This window comes from Hipposideros armiger, unplaced genomic scaffold, assembly GCF_001890085.2.
Source record: "Hipposideros armiger isolate ML-2016 unplaced genomic scaffold, ASM189008v1 scaffold_99, whole genome shotgun sequence".
Classification (NCBI taxonomy): domain Eukaryota; kingdom Metazoa; phylum Chordata; class Mammalia; order Chiroptera; family Hipposideridae; genus Hipposideros; species Hipposideros armiger.
The window spans coordinates 482205-492987 of record NW_017731449.1 but is presented as its reverse complement, the minus strand read 5'-3'; the positions used below and the strand labels follow the sequence as shown (position 1 = coordinate 492987).

Here is a 10783-nt window from a genome sequence, read left to right as displayed (position 1 = left end):
ACACACACACACACACACACACACACACTCCAAGCTAACACCTCCATAAGCAAGAACTGCATGGGGGAAAAGTGAAAATGGAGGAAAGGACTTCAGTTTCTCCCATGTTCCCTGAGCAAACTTCCGGGCCACGCCTAGTGGAATGGGCAGCGGGCTTCACAGAACCTGTGCTGAGCCAGTCACTATGCTAGGCATTTCCACATCTTCATTAATCCTCGCCACAACGCCATGAAGGCAATGGTACTAGCACATTCGATAAAAGCGGAAACTGAGGTACAGGTTAGCCCAACATCAGCCTGACCAATACAGGGAGGATTCGGATTCAAACCAGGGTGTTGTGCCTCCAAGTCCCGTGTTTCGTCCATGACAGGGCACTGTTCAAGTGACCAGAGAGTAAGTGTCTGCCACTTCACGCCTCGCCCAGAGCCTGCTCTCCTCCCTGTGCACCTGGCCAGCACTTCCCTCGCCGTACACTGGGCACACCAGCCCTTCTGTGACATTGTTTCCGCGTGCTTCTCAGTTTTAAATGTGCACAGCGGTCACCTGGGGATCCTGTTCAACTGGATTCTGAATGCTAGGCTCGGACAGGCCAAGCAGCAGCCTTGTTACCTGTTTCCAGGTGACGCTGATACTGAGTCGCTCTGTACCAGCATGAACGCACGGGGCCTGGTGTGGTGGAAAACATGAGTTTGGGAAGCAAACACACCTGTGTTCAAAGCATCTATGGCGTGTCTTTCCTACAGTGATTTGCTTAACCTCTCAGAACCTCAGTTTCCTCATCTCTAAAATGGGGATTACCCCTACTGCCTAGAATTATGACATAATATATGGAAGCTGCTTGGCCCCCAGCACCCTCTTGTTCCCTCCACAAAAACCCTCAATTACTCCACTCTCCTTTGATATCTCCCTCCTCTCACTTCTCACCACCCACGCTTATGAGCCAGGTTCCTACCTGATTTAACAGTGAGGAAATCAAGGGCTTCCGACCAGCGAAGTCTGAAGCCAGCCCACGGCGGGTCTCACATGCAACCGAGACTCCTGGTTCCAAGCTGAATGCTGTCTCCCAGGCCCCAAGGACTGAGGCCGCAGCAATTCCCGTTTGAGGGTGGAGAAAACACATGCTCAGGGTCACCACCTGACAGAATCAGCAGCGCTCTGCCGGAGTCCCAGAGAAGAACCGAGTAGCTCCTACTCACCTTTTGTTATCTTGAAATAGACATATTGAGGGTGGGGCGGGCAGGGGCACATGTCAGCTGTGCAACAGCTTAAAAGTATTAGTTATACATTGATCTCTATTTGGAGTTCTATTCTCATCCAGGGAGCGACTTTGTAAAAACACTTCTTGGGACAAAACACAGGACACATCTTAGCCCCAGGCAGTGTGCCTGGAGAAATGTACATTATCAAAAGAAAGAAAACAGATAAAAATCATATCAGTAGGATTTATAGCAAAGTTTGATCATGGGCAGGTAAATTCACTAGGCTCCCTGAGCTTTCTGTTTTCTTCTTCCTTTGATGTTTTAAAATACGTAAGACTGTTGTTTTAAATCATCCCCATAAAACATTGCCTGCTACCGAAGCTGCAATCAGGGATTCTCGGGGCATCAGCATTTGTCACCCAGCTTGTAATTCACAGCGATTCATAAACTTGCCCGAAAGCTGTGAAAGTAACTTCAGGGGGTTAATAAAACAGCTTTCTATTCCTCAACTTCTTTCTACTGATAACGTATTCAAATTGTAATTGCCTGTAATGTGCTCCGTCTATCACATTACTGCTTATGCCCCATGCACTCTCCCACACCATCCATCACCCCCAGCCATCAGCAAAGTCCTCCTTTCTGCCCTGCACACAAAAATGTGACTGCCTCTCTCCTCACATCTCATGGACAAGCCCTTGCCCACAGGCCACTCTCTCCCATTCCCTCCCACTGGTGTCCTAGATGGAGGACCCCACTGTCCCCTGCCCACTCAGTGGCAAGCATTTAGTCTCAGGGCTTCAATCACACGTCTCGTGGCATGGGGGTTTGTGGGGTTAGGTGGCTGGGCAGTTATCTGAGCATGTGCAGACAGTACAGTAACAGTGCCAGGCTCTCCTGGGTAAGGCGGGGTGCTGGGTGGGTCATAGATTTACAAGTCAGAGATGTCATCTCATTCCAGCTGTACTGTGAATTCTGTGTGATCGTGGATAAGCCATTTAACCTCACTGAGCCTGTTTCCTCACCCAGAAAATAGAGGCCGTGATACGCATCCTCCCTATTCTACAGGACCACTGCAACAGTTGGAGGGAATGAGATTATTTCTGAGGCTGATATTGACTCAGAGAGTCTGACATTTTTCTCCAGATTTTCCCCAATGGAAAGAGCAAGTCATATGAGTTCTTGAGGCAGGCCTGGGGCCAGGTAGACAGGGAGGTCATAAAGATGGGACCCATCTTCTCAGAGTACATAAAAAGCAGAATTTGTCCAATTGTTTGGTGTTGGGCAGAGGAGTATCTGACTCTGGTGACTCCAAGATGGCAAAAGCAGAGGTCGAGGCTGCAGCTGGGGACCAACCAATGGCCTTGGGGCCTTCTGGGCACTGGGACAATAATGCATCAGACGATGACCCTTTTGCCCACTCCCCTTGCTTCAGATCTCAGTGTAGGCAGCAGCTCGAGCCTTGTGACCGAGCCAGCACCAAGGGCCACTCCTCTCCTGAGCATCACCTCTTAAACTCACAGACTTGCCAAAAAGATTATCATAGCCTTTCACAGCCTCCCCATACAAAACACTGCTACCTTCCTAGAACTTCCTGTGTTCTAGGAAGCAAAGCACACCAGGCCCTGCAGACTTACAGAACACGCAGGACACTCGGGACCTGTGCCCAGGGATCTGACGGCACAGAAAAGCAGCATCTTTGCTTCCCGGGGTTCTTTCACGTCTCCACGCCCTCCCCCCCAGCCAAGTTAAAATTCCCAGCAACAAGTGGTAGCAGCAGGTGCCTGAATGTAACTGAGAAGAGGGAAGAGAAAGCTTAGAGACTGCCAAGAGACCTCCCAGGTTCCCCATCATTCTGTAATGGGTTCCTCTTTATAATACATGGGGGACACCAACTGGTTTCCCGCACCCATTGAGGCTGAGAAGTGGCAATAAAAGAAAGCAGGGAGAGTGGAAAAGAAAAGTCTCTCTAAATCCAACAGTCATGCCTCTGGCCCTTTGCCTGAGCCCCTGGGAGCCCCTAGTCCCTGAGGAAGAGGCAGGTGTAGCAAAAAGCTTTTTTCAGCAGCTGTTCCCACTTACCACAAATCATGTAGTTCATCTTCTTAGCAAGCGCAAAGTGTATCCAATCCCACCGACTGCTTTCTCAAAATCTTAAGACTTAGCATTCCGGGGTAGGACTTCCTTCCGAATGAGATTGCCTTCCTCGTGTGATTTACATTAGCAAGGAGTCTGTTATTAGCTTGATATTTTATCTCTGACACTGTGAGAAATATTGCTGCCATAAACCCGGGTGCCCTTAGTAAAAGCTGAACTACTTGGCAAAAGCTAATAAAGTAAAGAACGATGGAAGTGATTGGCTGTGAATATCTAAGCAGCAAATAGGACAGCTGCCCCCGCCCCAGGCTGTGCCACAGGCATGCATATGAACGCCCTCCCCTCCCAGGTCATGTTCCCTAGACACTGCCACAAGCCTCTGTTCTCCTGACTTACCTGAGACATCCCTCCCAAGGTGTTGCCCTACAGTCCAATGGTCTCACTTGTTTATTCCTGAGAGCTGGTGGATCCAGGCTTCCTAAACAATGCCAAAGTTAGGGGCAGCCACTCCCACACTTAAAAGGCACAAGAAAGCCGCCTGGGGCCCTTGCTAAAGATTCTGATCCCCTCCAGCGATTCTGAGATCCTGCATTTGTAAAAAGCAACCCCAGGAAGTCCATGGGGACCAGACTTGCCTGAACTCTGTATTAGCAGGGATGCAATAGGCAGGATGATGGGAGGCCCCTGTCCCTGCACCACCATTGAGTGAAGAGTAGACTTCAGAATGAGGCAAGGCTGAATCAGTCCCCATTTCAGAAGATGTGGTTATTCAAGTGCCCGAAGGGGCCTCAGGTGAAAGCAGCTACACCAGAGAGGCAGCTTCCGCCATCATGAAGACTGGTGCTAGCCCGGCTTCTGGGAACGTGCCTTGTGCGCAGGGGGAAGGCAGGATGCTTGCTCAGTTATATGACAGAGCATGGGATGTCAATCAGTGGACACTGCCCAGAGGAATTTTAATAAATCAGCATCTTTTCCTCCGGCTCTGGCTACCTGTTAAAGGAGCTTTGCACGGGACAGAACCCTACATGCAGTTGCTGGAGGTAAAGGCAGATTCGTATACTTGGCACATGTTGGTTGAGGGACTCCATATGTTCAGAGGTAGGACTATTGGGTGTGGTTCCCAGGGTAGTCCTTGCCCACCAGGAGCTTCTGGTTGTGAATAATGAAAAGAACACAAAAGCTGGACAAGCAGTGAACTAGGCAGCATGGTTCCACGTTTTTAACAAGTGATGCAGCTGGGAGGAGAGAAGGGGGCAGCCACCGTGATGGCTAGCGAGCCTGCTTGGAGCCAAAGGGAAGGTGAAACGCTGTGGTTCTCAACCCTGGCTATGTAGTGGAATCATCTGAGGACCTTAAAAATAATAGTAACCACCAACCCTAGAGATCCCAACTCTGTGATCCGAGACGGGGCAGGGCACAGGTATTTCTTTAGGGTTCCTCAGATGACTCTAACGTGCAGCTGGAGTGCAGCACCACTGCCTAATAAAACTTCCAGGGAGGGTAAAGCTGAGTGCTCAATGTTGGCTGCAATTGAACCTCGTGGGGAGCTTTACAATACGTTGATGCTGGGGTCCCATGCCCGGAGATTCGGAATAATCGGTCTGGGGACATTTAAAATCTCCCCAGGTGACTGCAATATGCAGCCAAGGTGGAGAACAGCTGCCTGAAAGACATTTCATGCAGACGGCTGCCTGTCCTGTGTCTCTGGTTTTATCCAGAGTGATCTAGTGGGAGCACTGGATATGGCACCAAGAGACTGAATTGAGCCTTAGCTCTGTCACGAACTTGCTGCGGCCACTTGGGCAAGTCATGAACACTCTCGGCCTCAGCTTCCTTATGATGCCATCTCACAGAGACTGGTGGAAGAATTCAATAAAATCATGTGAAAGTACTCTAAAAATAGCAACTGGCTATATAAATATTACTATACCCTTTGTTAGCCCAAAATAAGTTTCCACAGGGTGTACATCTCAGCAGGAAGGGAGAGCATGGGCTATGAGGAAGAGGGCCCCACGGGCAGATAATAATGACAACAATGATGCTTTAATATTTAGAATGCATTTTTTCCACCATTCTTCAATTTGACCTCACCCTAGATAGAACTGTGAGACGATGCTGTCCCATATCAGAGGAAACAAAGACCCTGAAAGTTCATAGGGTGGGGTTGATGAGCGCACCGCCCACATAGCAGAAGCAAAATGCAACGTGGTTCTGCTGATTTGAGATGCCAAGTTTTTCCCATTATATCAATAGTTCTCAATCTGTGCAACAGATTGTTGGGCCTCACCCCCAGAATTTCTGATTCTGTAGGTGTAGGGCGGGTCTCAAGAAATCTGCATTTCTACCAGTTCTCAGGTGATGCTGCTGGTCCAGTGATCACACTTTGAGAACCACTGGATTCCACCAAACTTTCTTTGGTGATAGAGAATTGCCCTGCAAAATGAGATAACTATGGCTGTGGCACAAAAACAAAAGGGGGGAACGGAAGAAATGGGGAAAGAAATGGGCAATCTAAGTGTTATTAGATTGGACAATCTAAGTGTTATTATTATTAACTGCCCCCTCCTCCTTTTAAACATATAAACAGGCTCAGTGAACTACAATATCCTATTAAGAACAATTGTGGAGTGCCAGGAAATGTGGCCCTAAGAAGCATTCCCCAGCTCACATAGAAAGCAGTAACCTATGCTTGTATTACTTGCAGCAGTGCCTCCTAGCTCAAGTTCAAGTAAAATAAAATGGGTATTCCTTTGAGGCTCTTCTAACTGCCTTTGAGTTCAGTGGAGATATGTTGTGTCATCGCCAAATCATTATTGTGGGCATTGATCATCTGAGAGCTCACTGACTTTCTGCCTCACTCTATCCTGGTTTGCCCAGAACTTCCGGGGCTTTAGCACTGAAAGGTCCGTATCCCAGGTCATCTCTCTGTCCCAGGCACACAGGACAGTTGATTAAGCTTCCTCTTTCATACACCTGAATACTTTGTAGTAAGATGAATATTTTAATTATCAGCACAGGCAAGCGTACTTTAAAGGTGGAGAGCAAGGCAAGGACCAGCTGTCCTACCCTAGACATTGTGTAAATGAGTTAGAGCCTCGCCATTCCTGTTCCAGGGTCCTCTTCTCCTATTCCCTTTCAAAAGGGATCCTAAATGCATTTATTCTAGGATGTAAAGGCTGTTTGTCAGCTTAAAGGGATTGCTAGTTCCGGGAATTTGCATTTCAATAGGGAACCAAATATTAGTTGAAGACTCGAAGTCATTACCAGCAGAGACAGATTTGTATTTGAGGGTGAGGGATTTAAGGGCAATCATTTCTGAGCCCCTGAAATTGTAAACTTCTAGCGCCAGGGACACAAGCCTTCCCTTCCTTACACCACAGATTCTTATTAAAGAAGAGACCATAGCAGAGTCATCACGCTCAGGGATCAGCAAATCACCACCTTCTGTAGGCCAAATCCTGTCCATGGTCTATTTTTGTAAATACAATTTTATTGGAGCACAGCCACGCTCCTTTTTGTTACATCTCGTCTGTGGCTGCTTTCCTCATAGAACACCAAAGTTGAGGAGTTGCAAGAGTCTCTGTTGTAACTGCAAAGCCAAAAATATTTTCTCTCTGGCCCTTTACAGACTAAGCCTTGTTGCTATTCAAAGTGCAGGCTGTGAACTGACACGCTCGGCACCTGGGAGCTTGTTAGAAAGGCACCATCTCAGGTCCTACCCCAAATCTTCTAAATCAGAACCTGCATTTTAACAAGATGCCCTGCTGATTCATATGCGCATTAAAGTTTGAGAAGCACTGATCTAGGGGGCTTCTTCAAATACCTATGTCTTCTGGATACCAATTTACTCCTACAGCCCCCACCTATGCCCCTTGAGGCTGTCTCTCTTGGAAAGCCACTAATCCCACAGGGTAGGGTTGTGAGATAAAATATAAACTGTCCAGTTAAATTTGAATCTCTAATAAATCAAAAATACTTTATCAGTATAGGTAGGTACCAAACATTCCATGACATAAAGTTATAATAAAAAAAGATTCATTGTTTACCTAAAATTCAAATTTCACTGGGTGTTTTGTAATTTTATGTGCTAAATAGTGCAACCTACCAAAGGGAAAGCCTCATGTAGTTTAGTTGGACTAAGCAGGTTAAAAAAAAAAAGTATTATGCTTCTTAAAATAAAAGTGTTTCTCTACTCAAAACAGTTCTGACACCAAATGTGTAGGTTTTCCACAACAAGCAATTCTCCAGTTCTGTGTGGACCCCAACTGGGTATCCTACAATTTAATCTGGATGCTAATCACCCAGAGTTGGCACAAACCCCATAGGTTAAGGGTTCAGTCCCACAAAACTGCCCCCTACTTAGGATGCCAAATGCAGACCTGGGCCTCCCATGTTTCTGACCGACCAGCTATAAATTGGGGGTTCAATAATGCACTAAAAGAGCTCACTGGGCTCAGGGGATAACCAAATGAAAGAGCTGCATAGGGCAAGGTAGGAGGGGAGGAACACACCTCCTCAGCATGTTCAACAACCTCTCCCAACCTATCATTTAGGGGTTTTATGGAGGTTCCATTACATAGGCATGATTGATTAAATCATTGGTCCTTGGTGATTAACTCAATCAACTCTGAATGCTCTGAACAAAGGAAGTTAAAAAATAAAGACCCTAATCTCCTGGGAAAATAATGTCACTACTACACACTATGGCCTTAGCTCCAGGAGTACAGGATATATTAGGATGCTTGACAGAGAAATTTTGTTTAAATCTTACATCTTCAGAAAAAAATCCTCAGTGCTCTACCTAAGATCCAGGGTTGGACCACCTTTGCAAGTCCAGGGTAGGCCTTTGTGCAAGGGCACACAGCTACCAGTCAAAGAAATCCAGTGATGCTGGCAGGAGCTGTCCCTGAGCCCAGGTTAGCATTTACTCTATCATCCCCAAAGCTGCTTTGACTTCCCTCTGCCCCTGCTCTCCCCATTGCCTTTCCTTTCTGTGTAACCCGCATCGCCTGCCTCCTTCAGAAATTATCATAGGTACTACCGATAAGACAAGTATAGATAAGCAGGAATGAGCATAGGGGGCAGCCGTGTGACTTGGGGTGGGGGGGGGGACTCCAACTTAAGTTTACATAAGATAGGCAAAGGTTTCCATAACCACACCTTCCCCCACCACAATGGACAAAGCTGAACACAATGGAAGATTCCACTACAGGCTGAAGCAAGTGACATCCTGGTTAGAAAAGTATAAAACCCCAGCTAAACAGAAACTCGGTGCAGCTGTCTACTCTAGACTCTGTCCCTGGCCACTCCTCTGCCGGCATTTCTCTTCTTAAATAAACTTACTAACTTCTATTCCTTTGTGCCTCGTGAATTCTTTCACAACCTGCAAGTGAGCGACCACGACACTTACAACCCAGCAAGATCCATAACTAGGACAAGTGACTGGTGCTTTGTCCCAGGACACCAGAATTTAGAGAGTATGGAAATGGGTGGTATCCCTGAGCTCAAGGTCAAAGACAGGAGGTCGTGCACCTCTCTCTGTACAATTAGGGAACCCACCATTTCCCTTTTCCAGTTGGGCCTTTGTTCTCCAATCTCAAGTATTTCAAGTCCATTGCTATGAAAACATATTTGATACCTACCCCTGGTAGTGAAAATTACAGCAAGTTATAACTTCTCATCTCAAGATACCACTGAGGCAAACACCAAATGGACATAAGTCAGGGCTTAGACTGAATTCCAGAAAATTCTTAGAAATTAGAAATTCTAGAAAATTGGAGCAGCACTTAGGCTATAAACATATACCGGGGGTGCCAAAAAAATGTATACAAGTGGACACTTTGGTCAACGTTGCTCAAGCAGTAGTGCGCCGTCATCAGAAGTGTCTGGACGCTGATGGTCACCACTTTGAGCACCTCTTGTAATTGCAGAAGTCAAACATGACTTGTGTTCATCTTTTGTTACTGGCAGATATTGAGTATTACAATTTTAATACAGCTTTCCTTTCTTAAAATGTGTATACATTTTTTGGCACCCTCTGTATATGACCCAAACACCACCAAAATGTGCCCATGAAGAGCTAGGGGCACATAGGCTTACATGATCTGCCTTAACCCTAGCAGAAAGCTATTGTCCCAGTACAATGCATTGTATCTAAGAGGAAGGTGTCCCCTAGCACAAAAAGTGCTCTCACAGGATGACAGGTAAGAAAGAACCATGGGGCAGTCTTATGTGATATATACCCTTTAGAGCATTCATTAAAATGTTTGCGATAGCCAGGAACTGACAGAACACCCTACAAGTCACAATTCTGTTACTAAGAGTCACCTCGAGGACGGCCGGTTAGCTCAGTTGGTTAGAGCACAGTGCTCGTAACACCAAAGTTGCGAGTTTGACCCCCACATGAGTTGCGCCCTCCACAACCAGATTGAAACAACTATGAGACTTGGAGCTGATGGGTCCTGGAAAAACACACTGTCCCCCAATTTTAAATAAAAAAGTCACTCAACCTCTACAGGCCCTTTCCCTTTCCTCCTCGTCTATACAGTGAGGAGCGGGATTGTCTCAGAGTTTCAGGGAAGGGACCACTGTGGCTGTAAATACAGACCCAGAAACCTCCTTGAACAGAAGCTTCAGGAGAGCAGGCCCTTGGTCTTATTCAACCCTGTTTACTCCAAGTGCCCAGAACAGCACTTGGAGCAGAGCAGATGCTCAGTAAACACTTACTAAATCAATGAATATACTTAAGTCTCTTTACTGCCTTTTAAAATACCGATTTAAACTCAGACCTGGGAAATCAGGCACAGCATAAATTCAACCAAGGGCCAAGGATGACTGAGAAAAGGCAGCTACTGGCAAAGGGGAAATTAACCCATTAAAGACAATCAGACTAAATTCAGAGAACCCAGACCCAAGCCTCACTCACAACCCCAAGGAAAGGCATGGTAATTCTCTAAAGTGTGGTCTCTAGAACCATCCACATTTATTTATATAAAGTAAACACATAAAAACACCATACTGGATGCAGATTCCCAGGCCCCCACCCCACACCTATTGAATCAGACCGTCTGGGAGAGGGAGCCCAGGGCCAGCTTTAACTTGCTTCTCCAGTGCTCCTAAGTAAGAAGCTCTGGATTTTAGACCACAGCTCCAAAGCACATTCTCCTGAGCCCAATTCGAGGAGTCCCTTTCCAAAATGGGAAGCTGGAAGGCTTTTTGTGAACCCAGGCAAAACCTTCAGAGTTGGGGTGCTGGTTACCTTAGCAATGCTCCCTCTAGACTCCCAGTCTTGCCCATTAGCCTCACCTGACTGCCTGCACCTTCCCCAAGGTTCCCAGATTTACACTCCCTGCATCTGGAGTCTGGGCTTTCTGTGGAGAGAAGTTTTAGTCTCTGAAATCATTTCTGTCAGGAGCCAGGGACCTCAGTAGACCCCAAGAGCCTCAGGCAATGCTTCGCAGTTATAGTTAGCAAACTAAAAGGTGGCGGGG

At 46.8% G+C, this 10783-nt stretch overlaps 1 protein-coding gene across 25 annotated transcripts in view; it reads right to left on the bottom strand.

Annotated features, from left to right (window-relative positions):
* NRXN3 (neurexin 3) overlaps positions 1-10783 on the bottom strand; it is a 1587373-nt gene that overhangs the window by 1422715 nt on the left and 153875 nt on the right. The gene's annotated exons all lie outside the window — the stretch shown is intronic.